Below are 18,565 nucleotides of genomic sequence, written 5' to 3'. Positions count from 1 at the left end.
AGCCTCACTCAAACTGCTCTGTCAATTCCCTCCTTCATAATGGAGCCAAAGATATTTAACAGCTTAAAATCTTCCAATGGCTCCTTACTTGACTGAAAGACCCTTCATGATATAACCTCTACTTACTCTCCAGCTTGGTACCCACTCCCTCTGAATTACCTGCATTTTAATAAGCTTCATCACATTTTTTCATTATTTTGTGCCTTTTTAGAGCAAATTTTAAGTTTTTAATCAGATGTCTTCTATGTAAACCTTCTCTAATCCACACCACACAGGTGTTTCCCTCTGTTTCTGCAGCACATTTTGCTCCATTCTATATTTGTTGTGTTGTAGTTATGGTGCTTATTTATAGGACTGTTTAACCTATTAGACCTTACTAGTCACCTTTTCATATCATTCTTCTTATTATTCCTAGCAAATACAAAAGTACCTCTTTAACAGCTCCTCCTTTCCATAATTAAAAAACAGATTTATAATGTTTTTGCTTTTAGGATCTAAGAATCCTTAAATTAAGAGATAAACAAACCGTACATGCAAAATAAAAAACTAGATTCTCAGATAAGAATATCTCCTGGCTAATAACATAAGAAAAGAAAAATATATCAGCCAGGCACGATGGCTCACGCCTGTAATCCCAACACTTTGGGAGGCCAAGGCAGGTGGATCACGAGGTCAAGAGATCGAGACCATCCTGATCAACATGGTGAAACCCCGTCTCTACTAAAAATACAAAAAAATTAGCTGGGCACAGTGGCACATGCCTGTAATCCCAGCTACTGAGAAGGCTGAGGCAGGAGAATTGCCTGAACCCAGGAGATGGTGGTGCGGTGAGCTGACATCGCACCATTGCACTCCAGCCTGGGTAACAAGAGCGAAACTCTGTCTCAAAAAAAAGAAAAATATATCAAAGAAAAAACTCAACTCGAGGACAATCTTTAAATATTACAAAGACAAACTAAAATATTACCAAGATATATAAGATGACTCTTCTATAAGCCAACAGATAATAAATCTGGATTTGTAGACATTAGGTTTGCTTGACACAAAAAACACTTAGAAACATTTAAGCCCCACAAAATTACTGAAATATAAGAACTACATTACTTTTAACATTATAAAAGTTAATGTACACAAATTTTGATCATGTCATTAACAGGAGAATTATGAATATATATTTTGATTCCTACTCAAGGAATTTAAGTGATCCATGCACATCTACACTCTTTTACCTTGTTTCAATTCGGTTCTCGATTAAATACTATATTGTAGAAGCCCTAATAATCTACTGCAAAGGAAACAATTCAAAGAAAGATGACTTTCCCAAAACTTCAAAAAGTAATCTGGCATAGACCCATGGACCATCACATTAGCAAAACAATTTTACCATAGCAATATTTTAAGGGTAAAAAAGTATGGGCCAGCATGGTGGCTCACGCCTGTAATCCTAGCATTTTGAGAAGCTGAGGTGGGTAGATCACTTGAGCTTAGGAGTCCAAGACCAGCATGGGCAATATGGTGAAACCCTGTCTCCACAAAAAACACAAAAAGTTAGCCAGGTGTGGTGACGCACACACATGTGCACACACCTGTAGTCCCAGCTACTAGACGGCTAAGGCAAGAGGATCACTTGAACCCGGGAGGTAGAGGCTGCAATAAGCTGAGATCATGCCACTGCACCCTAGCATGGGTAACAAAGTGAGACCCTGTCAAAAAAAAAATAGAGTAAAAAAGTGGAATTACTAAAATGTTAAGATATGAGTGGTTAAATAAATTGAGACAGTAAATAAAACTTTGGACTACTAAAAGCCATAAAATAACATTATGTGGCACCAGGGAAAGCATGTTAAATTGAAAGACAATTATATTAACACTAATCATAGAATTATACACAAGCACAGATAGGATTAGAATATTATACTACTATTTTATAGAAGTATAATAGGATTAAAGTACAGAAAAATATAAGTGTTAGATCGGTGAGAGTAATTTAAAAGTTTTCTTTTAAATTTCTTTTAATTATGTTACATTTTTTCAATTAAAAGTTTCAAAGGCTCGACATAGTGGCTCAAGCCTGAAATCCCAGCATTTTGGGAGGCCTAGGCAGGTGGATCACATCATCAGGAGTTCAAGACCAGCCTGGCCAATATAGAGAAACCCCTTCCCTACTAAAAATTTAAAAAATTTTCAATTTAGCCAGGTGTTGTGGTGGGCACCTGTAATTCCAGCTACTCAGGAGGCTGAGGCAGAAGAATCGCTTGAAGCTGGGAGGCAGAGGTTGCAATGAGCCAAGATCGCACCATGGCACTCCAGCTTGAGTGACAGAGTGAGAATCCGTCTAAAAAAAAGTTTTCCGCGGTGGCTCACGCCTATAATCAGCACTTTGGAAGGCTGAGGAGGGCAGATCACGAGGTCAGGAGTTCAAGACCAGCATGGTCAACATGGTGAAACCCCGTCTCTACTAAAAATACAAAAATTAGCTGGGCATGGTGGTGCATGCCTGTAATCCCAGTTAGGAGGCTGAGGCAGAAGAATTGCTTGAACCAGGACCTGGGAGGCAGAGGTTGCAGTGAGCTGAGATTGTGTCACTGCTCTCCACTTTGGGCTAGAGTGAGACTCTGTCTCAAAAAAAAAGAATTTTCAATTCCAACAAGGCATCCCTTTACTACAAGTCTATCTGTCAAACTGACAATCTGTGGCACCAGTAAAAAGAAAATTAACATTTTAATTTAGTTATTATAAAAGTTTATTTGCCCTTACTATTCAGCAACCACATTATACTGGAAATTCAAACTACGACAGATTTTTGTTTTGCAAATCAAAAAGAACAAATGAAACAACCTGCCACTGACTCAGCAACTTTCTTTTTATTTTACAACCTGTACTTAAGGTGCAAACACATGACTAAACCTAGCCTTCAATTTTTTTTTTTAAATCAGGTAGCCTCCAGAACCAGAATAGGCTCTGAGAGACTCCCCTAGCTTTCAAACTGAGCAACAAAGCCAACGCAAAACCAATATTTGTTTTGGCAGGAAACTCCAATGAAAATACAAGATGCTTTGGTCTTAACTGGCAGACACACAAAGAGCAAAGAAAGGTGCCTTACTGAGTTATTATTTATAATGTAAAATCCCTTGTGTATAGCTACAAATTCGCTTTTATTGCAGAAACTTAATATGTTTCTTTAGAGAAAGCACCTCAACCAAATAATCTCCCAAATTTGGCACCAGGAATTGTTACAGCCTACACACCACTGCAGTTCCTTGTAATTTAAAACATTTGCGTTTTAAGAATAGTCTCCACATTCCAACCATGCTGCCAATTTCTTCAGCTAAAAGCTTAAGTTTATACTACAAAATACCGTATTTACTCTCGACAACAGAATGCACTCATTTACAAAGCATACAGAACCAAATTACTACTCCAGTATGCAAATTCAAAATTTCTCCAATATACAGCTTCAGCATTTCTAACATCATAGCTTTTCTATTATACAACAGTAAGTCTAAATAGTAGTACTGTACACTGAACGAGGTACTATTGGCCAAAGTTAAGGCAATATGATCACTTCACTAAAATAGGTTATAAAAAGATCAGACCCCTAAACTCAAAAAACTATTTTGCAAAATGGTCAACGGAGATACCAACGGGGAGGAAACTGTGGATTGAGTGGCAGAAAACCCTTTGCCATTACTGAAAAAGACAAGTCAAAGCAAGCCTATATGAGAGGCAGATCATGTTCATGAATACAAATCAAAGTTCACTGCTGAGTTCCCAATCTCACAGCAAGAAGGCAGTTTAGCAACTCTTTAACAGTAATACAAAGAACAGGACAGAAAATAAGTGTTTGGTTTTTTTTTTCAAGGTTATGGTGATCAAGAATAGGTATCCTTTAACGGTCAGGGATAAAATTTTCCTTTTGCAACATATTGCTCTTATCGAAGGTACACAGAAAAATCAGACAACGCTCTGCATTTCTGATAGTGTATGTAATACACACGATCACATCAAATCAAGTATTTATTCAGAACTTAGCGCCTTAGCGCTAACGTTCTCCCCTCTCATTATACTCAGACCAGAAGGAAAAACCTATTCCTAAGTAAATTAGGGCCTGAGAAGAATGCCTCAACACGGGTTTGCACGCAATTAAGCAGGATCAGTGGGTCAATTTCTCAGGCTAAAACGCTTGACGGTATCTCGGAGGCACAGGCCGAGGATTCACTACTGGAAATGACACTTTCCTTCACATTTGCGCAAGTAACTGCGGTAACCACCCTAAATTTTCCCGTGTGACACACACATAGGTAATGGGAGGAGGAGGGGGTACTATTTAAAAACTGGGTCATTCCCTATTAGTGCAGATAAAAGATGGTCTTCGAGAGGAAAAAAGTCTATGAAGCAGAAAAAGAAAGGAAAAAAAACGACATGACCGCATTCTTTAAAAAAAAAAAAAAAAAAGTTACAGCTCTTTACAGGACTCAGCACTACGGGTTCATTCCTTGGTTTTGTTTAGTTACTCCAGAGTTAAAAGGACCCTGCCTTCCTAAAAATCATCCCCCACAAAGAAGCCCGGAGGATCAGCCACCGTAAGGCAGAGTAGAAAACGTCCTCAACTCACAGGCGACACCTGCCCAGGTCCCCGTCCTCCCAGTTGTCCCTGGCACTTCTCAGTCCCCCAATCCCTCTCAAGACTGCCCGCCACCCCTGGCTCTAGCTCTCCGCACTCTCCGCCTCAACCCCTCTGGGAACCCCCGATCCCGCTCCCTCCGCACCCCGGTCCCCAACCAGGCGCCGTCGCCCCGGCGGTACCCAGGCCAAGACCCCTCTCTCTAGGACGCAAACGATTCTCAGGGGCCCGGGAGGCGGCGCGGGGAGGCTCTTCAGAAGCAGCCTTTCCCCGACCGCTTCCCGCTGGCTCCGGGGACTCCCCGCCGCCGGAAACCGCGGAGAAACTAGGCCGAGAACGCCAGCCGCGGCCACTGTCAGCCTCCTCGGCGACCCCCGCGGGCCGGCCACTCGGAACTCAGCGCTCCAGGCTCTACCTGCCCGGCGCCCTCCCAGCCTCCCAACGCAAGCCCGCGAGGGCACCACGCAGACTTCCTTCGCCAAAAGCCCCGCGCCGCAGCCTCACCTGCCGCCCGCTCCTCAGTCAGCGCTACCCCGACACGGCTTCTTCCTGGAGCATGAAAGCACCGGCTTCGCGGCCTGAGCGCGCTAGGCAGGGCAGGGCGGGAGACTAGCTCCAGCGGCAGCCGCCTCGCCCCGGTCTGCGCCTGCGCCGCCTCGCCGGCTGAGTTTCGGAGGGGCGCCGCCTGCAGCCGGGGGTAACCGCGGGAGAGCTGGTTAGCACCGGCGCCTCGGCGTTCTGTGCCGTAGGGCAGTGCGGCCGGCGGGTCGCCTAGAAGCTGCCTGCACCGCGGTCGTCCCAAGAGCAGACCGCCATGTTTCTGTTCCCGTTTTCCTTTTCTCCCCCTCCTTCCGCCCCTTGCCACAGAACAGACTTTCCTTTCGCCCTCCCTCTCCCTTTCCTTCTGCGGGGGCGGGTGGAAAAGGGCGGGGGAGGGGTGCAGAAAAAGGGGGAAAGAAGGGGCGGGGTGGCGCTCACGCCCCGCCCCAGGGAAGGGCCGAGGCCCCGCGGCCACCGCTCCTCTCTCCCCAACCCCTGCGCGACCCCACGAGGCGAGGGATCTGAAACCTGCGGGCCTCCGAGCCCCCTCCGCGTTTGCGCGGCGGTGAGTGCAGAATCTGAGCTGGTGAGAAAAGGCTCAGGAGGCCGCTGTGCACCCATTCCTGCGGGGCTCAGACTTGCCTGTGATGTGGGTTTATTGCCTTGGCCTCAGGCAGGTGGCGGCTGCTTCTCTCCGAGTTTTCAAAGACAGAAAAAGTAATGCCGAGTAGCTGAAGGTCACTGAAGACAGTGCCAGGAGGTACGTGAAGATTTCATTCCCATGCATGAGTAGGAGGCTCCAGGACCCCAGAGAGAACGCGCGCTCGCGCTTCCCGAAGCCCCTTGACTCCGGCACCCCTTGTGAGTTTCTGGCCGCACTAGGTGGGTGTCGCTTCTTTGGCCCAGATTTGAGGATGGGAATTCCTAATGAAGTTTTCATTTGCATCATCAGCACCCTCACGCCTCCTAAGTGTAGCCTCGTTATCCGCACTGACGCCGGCCGAGTTGTTTCGCTGTAATGCAAATTTTGCAGGATATTTTTGGACAGCGTTTTTAAGTTACCATAGTAAAGGAAAAAGAACAATCACTAGTTATTTAGGAAAAAGGTAATGGTTTGAAATATATTAAGAGAACTTTTTTATCTCTGGCAAAAAAAGAAAAACAACTTGGCAAATGACTTCACCGATTCCGTGACAGGTCAAAATCAGAACCGGTAAGATTTTTGCATATCTGGTGAGTATCACATACATAATGATCATTTTCCTGAGAATTACACTCCACTTATTCAATCTGTGTTTTCTCATAAAAATGTTAGACCTGGGGCATAGATGCACTGCTGTCCATTTATTTGTGAAGTTTATTGCATATCCATGGATAATTTGAATTTTATATTCAATAGCAGAAACTTTTTCTAACCACATAAGCAGTGAGAATTGATTTCAGGAGAAATGCACAGCAATAAAAAATAAGACTTATTTAATAACAGTTTGGAGCCAGTTTGGGCCCCTTGAAAACTATCTTTGACATTGACAATCCGAAGGGCAAAAGTTTATGAAAGGATCTAATACTTCAAAATTTAGCTTGTGGACTTATTTCCTTTTTTCTTTTTTTTTGTTTTGAGATGGAGTTTCGCTCTTGTTACCCAGGCTGGAGTGCAATGGTGCGATCCCAGCTCACCGCAACCTCCGCCTCCTGGGTTCAGGCAGTTCTCCTGCCTCAGCCTCCTGAGTAACTGGGATTACAGGCATGTGCCACCATACCCAGCTGATTTTTTTGTATTTTTAGTAGAGACGGGGTTTCACTATGTTACCAGGATGGTCTCGATCTCTTGACCTCGTGATCCACCCTCCTCTGCCTCCCAAAGTGCTGGGATTACAGGCGTGAGCCACCGCCCCCGGCCCTTGTGGACTTATTTTCTTTCCTTCACAAAGTGTAAGTTATGTAAGTTAATTACAGTTTTAAAGTAATATAAATAAGATTTCTTTTATATATATATATATATATATATTTTTTTTTTTTTTTTTTTTTTTAATTTTTCCTCATCCCAAGTGGAAGAGGAAAGACTGTGGTTTTTGTTGTTGCTGTTGTTTTACTTTTTTTTTTTTGGACACAGGGCCTCCCTCTGTCACCCAGGCTGGAGTGCAGTGGCACAAACAAGGCTTACTACAGCCTTGACCTCCAGGGCTCATGCAGTCCTCCCACCTCAGCCTTCCAAGTAGCTGAGACTGCAGGCCAGTGTCACCTACCCACCCATACCACACTACGTTTTCTTCTTGGCGGGAAGAGACAAACTATATTGACCAGGCTCGTCTTGAACACCTGAGCTCAAGCCATCCTCTCACCTCAAGCCTCCTAAAAACTCTGGGATTTCAGACATGAGGCATTGTGCCCAAACAAGACAAGATTTCTTAATGGGTACATTTATTTCATTAACACTCAGGAATTCAGAGTTTTTTGGGGATTTTTTTCTTTTTTTTTTTAGACAGAGTTTCGCTCTTGTTACCCAGACTGGAGTGCAATGGCGTGATCTCGGCTCACCGCAACCTCCGCCTCCTGGGTTCAGGCAATTCTCCTGCCTCAGCCTCCTGAGTAGCTGGGATTACAGGCACACGCCACCGTGCCCAGCTAATTTTTTGTATTTTTAGTTGAGACGGGGTTTCACCATGTTGACCAGGGTGGTCTCCATCTCTTGATCCACTCACCTCGGTCTCCCAAAGTGCTGGGATTACAGGCGTGAGCCACCACGCCCAGCCCTTTTTCTCTCTTTTTTCTTTTTTTTTTTTTTTTATGGCACTCACAGAAATGAAAAATGGATGAAGCCAGTCTCTCTTCCACTTGACTTGATTTTTCTCACTTCGCAATGGAAGGCTTAAGATTTTCTTTAATTTTTCTCACGATCTTAATCGTCCTATAGATTTACCATAAATTTTCACTGCCATTTTCCGATTAAAATTTATGATGTTTTTTTGAGACAGTCTTGCTCTGTCATCCAGGCTGGAGTGCAGTGGCACAATCTTAGCTCACTGCAACCTCCACCTCCCGGGTTCAGGCTATTTTCCTCAGTCTCCTGAGCTGAGGAGGCTGCCTCAGCCTCCTGAGTAGCTGAGACTACAGGCATGTGCCACGACGCCCGGCTAATTTTTGTATTATTAGTAGAGACAGGGTTTCACCATATTGGCCAGGCTGGTCTTGAACTCCTGACCTTGTGATCCACCCACCTCGGCCTCCCAAACTGCTGGGATTACAGGTGTGAGCCACTGAACCTGGCCTCTGCCAAAATTTTCATAGAACAAACTTGTATGTTTTGAGACTGATTTTTTATCTGAGGTAACTGCTCTCAGGTCTGGGAGTTCTCGATTCAGCAACCTTCTCAAGGGGCCCAGAACTAAAGTAAGTTCATTTCAATTGTATTTATTTATTTATTTATTTATTTATTGTGTGTGTGTGTGTGTGTGTGTGTGTGTGTTGTTTTTGTTTTTGTTTTTGTTTTTTGAGACAGAGTCTTGCTTTGTCGCCCAGGCCAGAGTGTAATGGCCTGATCTTGACTCACTGCAACCTCCACCTCCCAGGCTGAAGCAATTCTCCTGCCTCAGCCTTCCAAATAGCTGGGACTACAGGCATGTGCCAGCATGCCCGACTAATTTTTTGTATTTTTTTTTTTGTAATGATAGGGTTTTGCCATGTTGCCAGGCTGTTCTCAAACTCCTGAGCTCAGGATCCACCCACTTCCCAGCCACCCAAAGTGCTAGGATTGCAGGTGTGAGCCACTGCACCCGGCCTCATTTAAAATTTTAATATAAAGGCTGAGCCCATGGCTCACACCTGTAATCCCAGCTCTTTGGGAGACCAAGGCAGGGGGATCACCAGAGGTCAAGAGTTTGAGATCAGCCTAACCAACATGGTGAAACCCCTTCTTTACGAAAAATATAAAAATTAGCTGGATGTGGTGGCGGGCGCCTGTAATCCCAGCTACTCAGGAGACTCCCTTGAACCTGGGAGGTGAAGGTTGCAGTGAGCTGAGATCACACCACTACACTCCAGCCTGGGCAGCAGAGCAAGACTCTGTCTTGAGAAAAAAACAAAATTAGCCAGGTGTGGTGGTACTCCCCTGTAGTCCCAGCTACTGGGGAGGCTGAGGCACGAGAATTGCTTCAACCTGGAGGCAGAGGTTGCGGTGAGCCAAGATTGTACCACTGCACTCCAGCCTTATTGGCAGAGCAAGACCCTGTTTCAAAAAAAAAAAATTAACATATAATATTTGACTACCTAAAAAATAGAAGAGTTGGCAAGCCCAATAGCAACATAATTGTTATAATCATTATAGTGTCACAGTTTTAGTTGAGCCTATGTAGACACAAGAATGCATAGGAAAAAATCAGCCCATTGAAGAGGGGAACACAGACATTCTAGCAGAAAACCCCTCTTTGCTGCCTTCTGACTTGGCGTGGTCCTTGCAGATATGTATGGAACTGTGATGCCAAGGAGTGGAATTAATATGTTGAAAATTTCTTTAAGATATTTTAGAAACCGATATGGTGGCTTACACCTGTAATGCCACCACTTTGGGAGGCCAAGGTGGGCAGATCACTTGAGGTAAGGAGTTTGAGACCAGCCTGGACAAAATGACGAAACCCCGTCTCTACTAAAAATACAAATATTAGTTTGGCGTGGTGATGTGCACCTGTATTCCCAGCTACCCAGGAAGCTGAGGCATGAGAATCGCTTGAACCCTGGTAGGCGGAGATTGCAGTGAGCTAAGATCGCACCACTGCACTCCAGCCTGGGTAACAGAGCAGGACTCTGTCTCAAAAAAAACAAAAAAGATATTTCTGTTAGCCAACTTTAGTGCTGCAACATGCCATATCACTTTATTCTCTCAATTTGTTCGCTTTAAAAACTTATAAACATTGCTCTGTGAAGGTAATATATGTCACATATGTATATTTATATGTTTTTTTCTGGCTGCCTAGGACCTAGCAGAGTAACCCATGTATATTATAATTAAGTCTCTCAAAAACTAATTGGTGGGCCAGGTGTAATATCTCAAGCCTGTAATCCCAGCACTTTGGGAAGCCAAGGTGGGCAGATCACCTGAGCTCAGGAGTTCAGCACTAGCCTGGGCATCATGACAAATCCCCGTTTATACCAAAAATACAAAATATTAGCTGAGCATAGTAGTGCACGCCAGTAGTCCCAGCTACTAGGGAGGCTGAGGTGGGAGGATTGCTTGAGCCTAGGAGGCGGAGGTTGCAGTGAGCCAAGATCGTGCCACTGCACCTCCAGCCTGGGTGACAGAGCTAGACTCTGTCTCAAAAAAATAAAATAAAAATTAGGCCAGGCGCGGTGGCTCACGCCTTATAATCCCAGCACTTTGGGAAGCCGAGGCGGGTGGATCACGAGGTCAAGAGATTGAGACCATCCTGGTCAACAAGATGAAACCCCGTCTCTACTAAAAATACAAAAATTAGCTGGGCATGGTGGCGCGCGCCTGTAGTCCCAGCCACTCGGGAGGCTGAGACAGGAGAATTGCTTGAACCCAGGAGGCGGAGGTTGCGGTGAGCCAAGATTGCACCATTGCACTCCAGCCTGGGTAACAAGAGTGAAACTCCGTCTCAAAAAATAAATAAATAAATAATAAAATTAAAATTAAAAATAATAATGGTTGATGAATGCCTGGCATAAATCAGTCTATGCTTCCCTCACTTTCTTTCACTATGTCCTTGGATAAGGTACTTAACTTTTCCTTATCTGTAAAGTAAGTAGAATGATGTTCAAACAGAAGTAACATCATTTATTAATTTACAATAAGGGATAAATATTAAACACATCACCAGCCGGGTGTGGTGGCTCACGCCTGTAATCAAAGCATTTTGGAGGCCAAGGCAGGCGGATCACCTGAAGTTGGGAGTCCAAGACCAGCCTGACCAACATGGTGAAACCCCGTATTTATTTTTTAAAAAAGAAAAAAAATAAAATAAAATAAATATATATTAAACACATCAGTTTAGGAATGAATAATCAGCACATGGTGATAGGTAGGTCTCTCAGTATGGTTTACAGCAGTCCCTGAGTCCTGGTATTTACACCCTTGTGAAATCGCCTCCTGTTGAGTGTGGGGTAGTTTCTAATACAGAAAGTACCTCAAAACAGATAGGATGTCTCTAACAGGATGGAATGATAAAAGACTGTGGCTTCAGTCTTGAATTATCTGTCTCATCCTCTTGGATTGCTTGCTCTTGAGGAAACCTAGTTACCATGCCATCAGGTATACTTGTGAATCAGATTACAAATGGATCCTCCCCAAATTGAGCCTTAAGATGACTACAGCCTCAGCTTGATTGTGCAGCGTCCTGAGAGACCTTGATCCAGACCACCCAGCTAAGCCACTCCCGGATTCTTTACTTGCAGAAACTGTGAAATACTAAATGTTTCATCTTTCCAGCTGCAAAATTTGGGGATAATTTGTTACATGACAACAGACAACTAATACAACACAACAGTACTCGGAAGGTAGCAAGTGCTCATTCAGTAAAAGCTCTTCTTTTAGTGAATATGACTGGGTTCATTCAGCACATGACTTGTTCTCAGTCTTTCCCCACTGTTGGGGATTAGTGTCTGTGCTGACTTAAATACGGCTTTAGCACTTACCTCCAAATATGGCCAATCTCCCTAATTAGCACTTGTCCACATCCAATTACAATAGCTAGCTATGTTCCTATTTCCCACCTTAGAGCACCGTTGTCTGTCCTGACTGAGCTTGATACTTACCTGCTTTCCTAAACCCCCTTTCTGGGCCTCAGTTCTGATATTCCTCAATCACAGCAAATTGCCTGACTATAGATCCAAAATATATGTGTTCTTTATTTTAAAGATTATGCCTGGTGCAGTGGCTCCCGCCTATAATCCCAGAACCTTGGGAGATTGCAGCAGGATGATTGGTTGAGCTCAGGAGTTCAAGACCAGCCTAGGCAACATAGCGAGACCTTGTCTCTACTTAAAAAAAAAAAGCAAAAAAATTATCCGGGTGTAGTGGTGCATGCCTGCAGTCCCAGCTAACTGGGAGGCTGAGGTGGGAGGATTGCTTGAGTCTAAGAAGTCAAGGCTGCAGTGAGACAAGATCTCGCCACTGCACTCAAGCCTGGGTGGCAGAGCAAGACCTTGTCTCAAAAACAACAAAAAATACAAAGATTAAATTATAAAAACACTATATTATAGAAAACAATAAAAGCAATCATATATAAACAAAAACAGTAGTACAGTAAGCTATCTTACTGTACCATCACCCAGCTTCAACAATTAACTCATGTTAATCTTTTTTTTTTTTTTTTTTTTTAGACAGAGTCTCACTCTCACTTAGGCTGGAGTGCAGTGGGGCCATCTTGGCTCACTGCAACCTCCACTTCCCAGGCTCAAGCGATTCTCCTGCCTCACTCTCCTGAGTAGCTGAGATTACAGGTATCTGCCACCACACTGAGCTAATTTTTGAATTTTAGTAGAGATGGGGTTTCACCATCTTGGCCATGCTGGTCTCAAATTCCTGACCTCAAATGATCTGCTCACTTTGGCTTCCCAAAGCACTGGGATTATAGGCGTGAGCCACCACACCTGGCTAACTCATGTTAATCTTGTATTGTGTATATTTCCACCCACTCCTCACCCCTCCCTAAATATTTTGAAACAAATACATATCATTTCATTTTTAAGTATTTTAGTGTATATCTCTAAAATATAAAAATATTTGTTTTTGTTTTTTTGAGACAAAGTCTCGCTCTGTCACCCAGGGTGGAGTGCAGTGACACAATTTCAGGCTCACTGCAACCTTTGCCTCAGTGGTTCTCCTGCCTCAGCCTCCAGAGTAGCTGGGACTGCAGGTGTGTACCACCGTGCCCACTCATTTTTGTATTTTTAGTAGAGACAGGGTTTCACCATGGCCTTGAACTCCTAATCTCAAGTGATCTGCCCGCCTCAGCCTCCCAAAGTGCTGGGACTACAGGCATGAGCTGCCAGGCCTATTTGTTTATGTATTTATTTTATAGATAGAGTCTTGCTCTGATGTCCAGGCTGGAATGCAGCAAAGTAGTCATAGCTCACTACAGTCTTCAACTCCTGGACTCAAGCTACCTTCCCACCTCAGCCTCACGAGCAGGTCGGACTACAGGTATGCACCACCACATCTAGCCAATTTTTGTATTTTTTATAGATACAGGGTTTCACCATGCTGCCCAGGCTGGTCTGGAATCCTTAGGCTCAAGCAGTCCTCCCACCTTGGCCTCCCAAAGTGCTGGGATTATAGCTATGAGCCCACACCCAGCCTGGTTCTGCTTTTCATTGGACAAATATTTATTGAGCATTTACTGTGTGTCAGGCAAATGAACAGGTGGATATACTTTGGATTCTTATTATTCATGGATTCCGTACTTGTGAATTCACCTACTTTCTAAAATTGATTTCTAAGCTAAAAATCAATACATATGACACTTTCAGTCATTCATGGGCATATACAAAGAAGCAAAAAGTTTTGAGTCATTCAACATTCACATTCCCAGCTGATACTGAACGAGGCAACACTCTGCCTTGTTTCAGCTCTCATACTGTAAACACGTGGTCTTTTTCACAGTCTACTTAGTGCTGTATTTTTTGTGTGTGTGCTTTTTGTGGGTGATTTCGCTTTTTATAATGGCCGCCAAGTGTAGTGCTGAAGTGCTGGTTCCTATTCCCAGGCACAGGAAGGCTGTGATGTGCCGTGCAGAGAGAAGATGGATTAGATAAGCTGTGTTCAGGCACGAGTTACAGTGCTTTTGTCAATGAGTCTGAAATTAATGAATCAACAATGTTAAATTAAAAATATTAAATAAGATGACTTTTTCTCTTTTTTTTTTTGAGACAGGATCTCTTTCTGTTACTCAGGCTGGAGTGTAGTGGCGCAGTCACAGCTACTTGGGTGGCTGAGGCATGAGAATTGCTTGAACCTAGGAGGCAGAGGTTGCAGGGAGCTGAGAAGGCACCACTGTACTTCAGCCGGGGTGACAGAGTGAGACTCTGTCTCAAAAAAAAACCTGGCAGGGGAATTAAGGTTGCAAATTGATGAAAGTTGCTAATCAGATGACTTTAGGAGATAATCCTGGATTATCCAGATGGCCGCAATATAAACAGAAGAGGACTTTAAAAAGTGGAAGAGAGGCAGAAAAGTCAGCGGGAGACTAACAGTAGAAGAATGGTAAGAGAGATGCAGCATTACTGGCTCCTAAGGTGGGAGAAGGAGGTCATGATGCAAGGAATATAGGCATCCTCTGGAAGCTGGAAAGGGCAAGGAAATGGATTCTCCCCAAGAATCTCCAGAAAGGAACACAGCCCTGCTGACACCTTGATTTTAGCCCAGTGAAACCTGTGTAAGCCTTCTCTCTTACTGAACTATAAAATAATAAATTCGTGTTTAAAGCCATTAGGCTTTTGGTAATTTGTTACAGCAGCCAAAGGAAACTAATGCAAACCACAATGTTCCTTTTAACTAAGTAGGTTTACCTGAGCTACCTTGCAAAATGTTATGGCAGATGGTGTTTACAAACATGCTGGACACAAAAATCCTAAGATATGCTCATCTCTAAGCTTAAAGAACTTAAATAGCAATTGGAGAAACAAAGTTTAAGGGCTGGGCGCGGTGGCTCACGCCTATAATCCCAGCACTTTGGGAGGCCGAGGCGGGTGGATCACGAGGTCGAGAGACCATCCTGGTCAACAAGGTGAAACCCCGTCTCTACTAAAAATACAAAAAATTAGCTGGGCTTGGTGGTGCACCCCTGTAGTCCCAGCTACTCAGGAGGCTGAGGCAGGAGAATTGCTTGAACCCAGAAGGCGGAGGTTGCGGTGAGCCGAGATCGTGCCATTGCACTCCAGCCTGGGTAACAAGAGCAAAACTCCGTCTCAAAAAAAAACAACAACAAAGTTTAATGAACATAAAACAATTACTTGTTATGTGGTACTGACTGTGAATGCAGTAAAGGAAGTAAGGAAAAGTAAAGGCTACAGCAGTATTTCTCAGACTTCATTGCACATTAGGGTCATTTGGAGATCTTTTAAAAAGTCTGAAGCAACATCTCATACCTATTAAATCACAATTTATTGGGATGGGACACAAGCATCAGTGTTTTTTAAAGCTCACAAGTGATTCCAATGGGCAGATAAGTTTGAGAGCCACTGAGCTACAGTCATCTGAGAAGGCATCAAGGAATGGGATTTGGACTGGTTCTTGAAACATAGATGGAATTTTATTAGCTAGAGAGAAGGTGGAAATTTTGATGAAAATATTCCTAATAATAATTACAGCAAATTCCCATTTCCATTTTAAGCAGGACAAATGGTTTGTAAAGTTACTTGATAAAAGGAATGAAGTATCATCATTATTAAAATAGATAAAATATTGTTCAATACAGCCAAATTTCTAAGGTTGAACAAATAAATACATGTAAAAATATTCACAGTTAAGCTCAGTGGCAGTGGCTCACACCCTAATCCCAGCACTTTAGGAGGCTGAGGCAGGAGGATTACTTGAACCCAATATTTTGAGGTTACAGTGAGCTATGATGGCACCATCACACTCCAGTCTGGGCAACAGAGCAAGACCCTGTCTCACACACACACAACACACATGCACACACACACACACTACATTTCCCAAAAATGTCTAGTTTTGTTTTGTTTTTTTAATTTTGCCAGGCATAGTGACTCACACCTTTAATCCTAGCAATTTGGGAGGCCAAGGCAGGCAGATTGCTTGAACTCCGGAGTTCGAGACCAGCCTGCACAACATGGCAAAACCCCATCTCCACAATAAATACGAAAATTAGCCAAGCATGCTGGCACACACCTATGGTCCTAACTACTCAAGAGGCTGAGCTAGGAGGATGACTTGAGCCCTGAAGGTGGAGATTGTACCACTGCACTCCAGCCAGAGTAACAGAGCCAGACCCTGTCTCAAAAAAAAAGAAAAGAAATTTAAAAAATAAAATAAAGAAAAGTTTGTAACATTATAAACTGAAGAGCCTAGGCCAGGCGCAGTGGCTCACACCTATAATCCTAACACTTTAGGAGGCCAAGGCAGGCACATTGCCTGAGCTCAGGCATTTGAGACCAGCCTGGGCAAAATGGCAAAACTCCATCTCTTCTAAAAATATAAGAAATTAGCTGGCGTGGTGGTGCACACCTATAATTCCAGCTACTTAGGAAGCTGAGGTGGGAGGATCACTTGAACCTGGTAAGTGGAGGTTGCAGTGTGTCAAGACTGCACCACTGCACTTCAGCCTGGGCAATGGAATGAGACTGTGTTTCAAATAAATAGCCTATTGCTTAAGAGCCATCTGTAACCTGTATCACTGATCATTTTGAGATTTCTGTTTAAGTAGTTATCTATAAAGTTGATTTGAGGAAAAATAATGTGTTGTTATTTCACAGATCCGTAGGAAATTCTTAGGCTTCCTAGAACTAAACTATTACAATTCTTTGTTGGAAAGGGAGTCCTTTCTAGAATAAGTTCTTGATTTCCGGGTGTGGTGGCTCACACCTGTAATCCCAGCACTTTGGGAGACTGAGGTGGGCAGATCATCTGAGGTCAGGAGTTCGAGACCAGCCTGAACAATATGGTGAAACCCCCTGTCTTAAATAAAAAAATAAAATAAAATAAGTTCTTGATTTTATTGTCCTATAACACTGTGTCTTAAGAGCATTACAAGGTTAGAAGGAGCAGGGAATAGCACTCAATTATAAAACAGAATAATCAGTTTCTCAAGGAGTCTTTATTTGTCCTGCTGGCAGCAGCCCTCTTCAAACACATGTCTTACTAATATGGTATTAACTATAATGGAGATGTGCTTGCTTTGGCAGCACATACACTAAATGTAAGGGAGATAAATTTAAATTTAAGATAAAATTTTCCCAAGTGTCTTATTAAAGTTTGTCTGGACTTGTTTTGGAAATTAAAAAAAATATATGTATGTATGTGTGTGTGTGTGTATATATATATATGTATGTATATATATACATATATATACACACATATAAAGAAAGAAAGAAAAAAATAGGCCGGGTGTGGTGGCTCACGCCTGTAATCCAAGCACTTTGGAGGCCAAGGTGGGCTGAGGTTGGGAGTTCAAGACCAGCCTGACCAACATGGTGAAACCCTGTCTTAAAAAAAAGAAAAAAAGAAAGTTTGTCACTTTCTCCTTTATATGAAAATGCCAAGTTTTAGACTATGTGCTAAAATTCAGCCACCTTGTTTTCTGTGAGATTAATTTTCCTGCCTGGCAAGGTGGCACTTAGCAAAACTGGCAATATGCATTATTCATCAATATCTGTATTTTTCCAAATAATGACAGTTATAATGGCTTAACCTTGTGACAGACACTTCAAACAATATGGACTAACATATGTGAGTTCATATTCTGGCTCTGCAATTTACCATCTTGGACTTGGGCAAGTTTGCTGAGCCTCTCAGGTTAAGTATTTAGCTTGCAGTATTGTTGAAAGATTAAATGAAAACCAAATAAGATTCATTAGGCATTTTCACTACCACCTCACTGTCATTTCTCCCCGTCCTAACACTGGCTTCCATTCTCTTCCTGCCGGCATTGCTGCCATCTCAGGTGTTCTGCTTCACAGTTCAAACTTCCTCCCACAAACTGACCATTCCTCCTCCTCCACACACTTGTCTCCAGTTGAGGTCTTGGGATTAAGGGAAAGAATATGGTTGACATATAGAAAGGTACAAAATGCGTATCAGATAAATTAATGGCTCAGTGATGTGGCAGGAATAACTGTCTCCACCACTGCCCTCAAAGCGGAATCAAAAAGCACACGGGTAAGTGGGCTCTTTCAACTGACAGCAATGAATACAAGAGAAGTGGAACAAACCATCTGTTGTAGCCCAAGCTTCATTAGACAATGCTAACCTTGGAGCGCAGCAGGGCTACATCAGTAAGAATAAGGTAGCAACCCCTAACACTAACTGTAATGAATTAGGAGTAAAACTGCCTGTATTTAAATCCCAGCTCCACCATTTGTGTGTAATCTCTCTCAGCTTTGGACTTTGCATCTGTGAAATGCAAATAATAATAGTACTAATAGTACTGACATATTTTTCTGTTATTATAAGAATTTTTTCTTTTCTTTTCTTTTCTTTTTTTTTTTTTTTTTTTTTTTGAGGCAGTCTCGAGAGTCACCCAAACTGGAGTACAATGGCTGGATCTCGGCTGGATGCAATCTCCGCCTCCCAGGTTCAAGTGATTCTCCTGCCTCAGCCTCCTGAGGAGCTGGGACTACAGGCACGTGCCACCACACCCGGCTAATTTTTGTATTTTTAGTAGTGATGGGGTTTCACCAGGTTGGCCAGGCAGGTCTCAAACTCCTGAC

At 43.3% G+C, this 18,565-nt stretch overlaps 1 protein-coding gene across 9 annotated transcripts in view; it reads right to left on the bottom strand.

The window, feature by feature from the left end:
* DENND4C (DENN domain containing 4C) overlaps positions 1-18,565 on the bottom strand; it is a 229,387-nt gene that overhangs the window by 134,990 nt on the left and 75,832 nt on the right. For 6 of the 9 annotated variants that reach the window (XM_054256524.2, XM_078369899.1, XM_035306430.3 and 3 more), the window contains exon 1: positions 5,129-5,494. The exons of the other annotated variants lie outside the window; for them this stretch is intronic. The gene's annotated coding sequence lies outside the window, so the exon portion shown is untranslated. Of the gene's footprint in view, positions 1-5,128; positions 5,495-18,565 lie in introns of those variants that run through there. 9 annotated transcript variants of the gene reach the window in all.

The sequence above is a fragment of the Callithrix jacchus genome, chromosome 1 (genome assembly GCF_049354715.1).
Source record: "Callithrix jacchus isolate 240 chromosome 1, calJac240_pri, whole genome shotgun sequence".
NCBI classification, from domain to species: Eukaryota; Metazoa; Chordata; class Mammalia; order Primates; family Cebidae; genus Callithrix; species Callithrix jacchus.
Note: the sequence above shows the minus strand (reverse complement) of the source record. Positions and strands in the feature narration are given on the sequence as shown.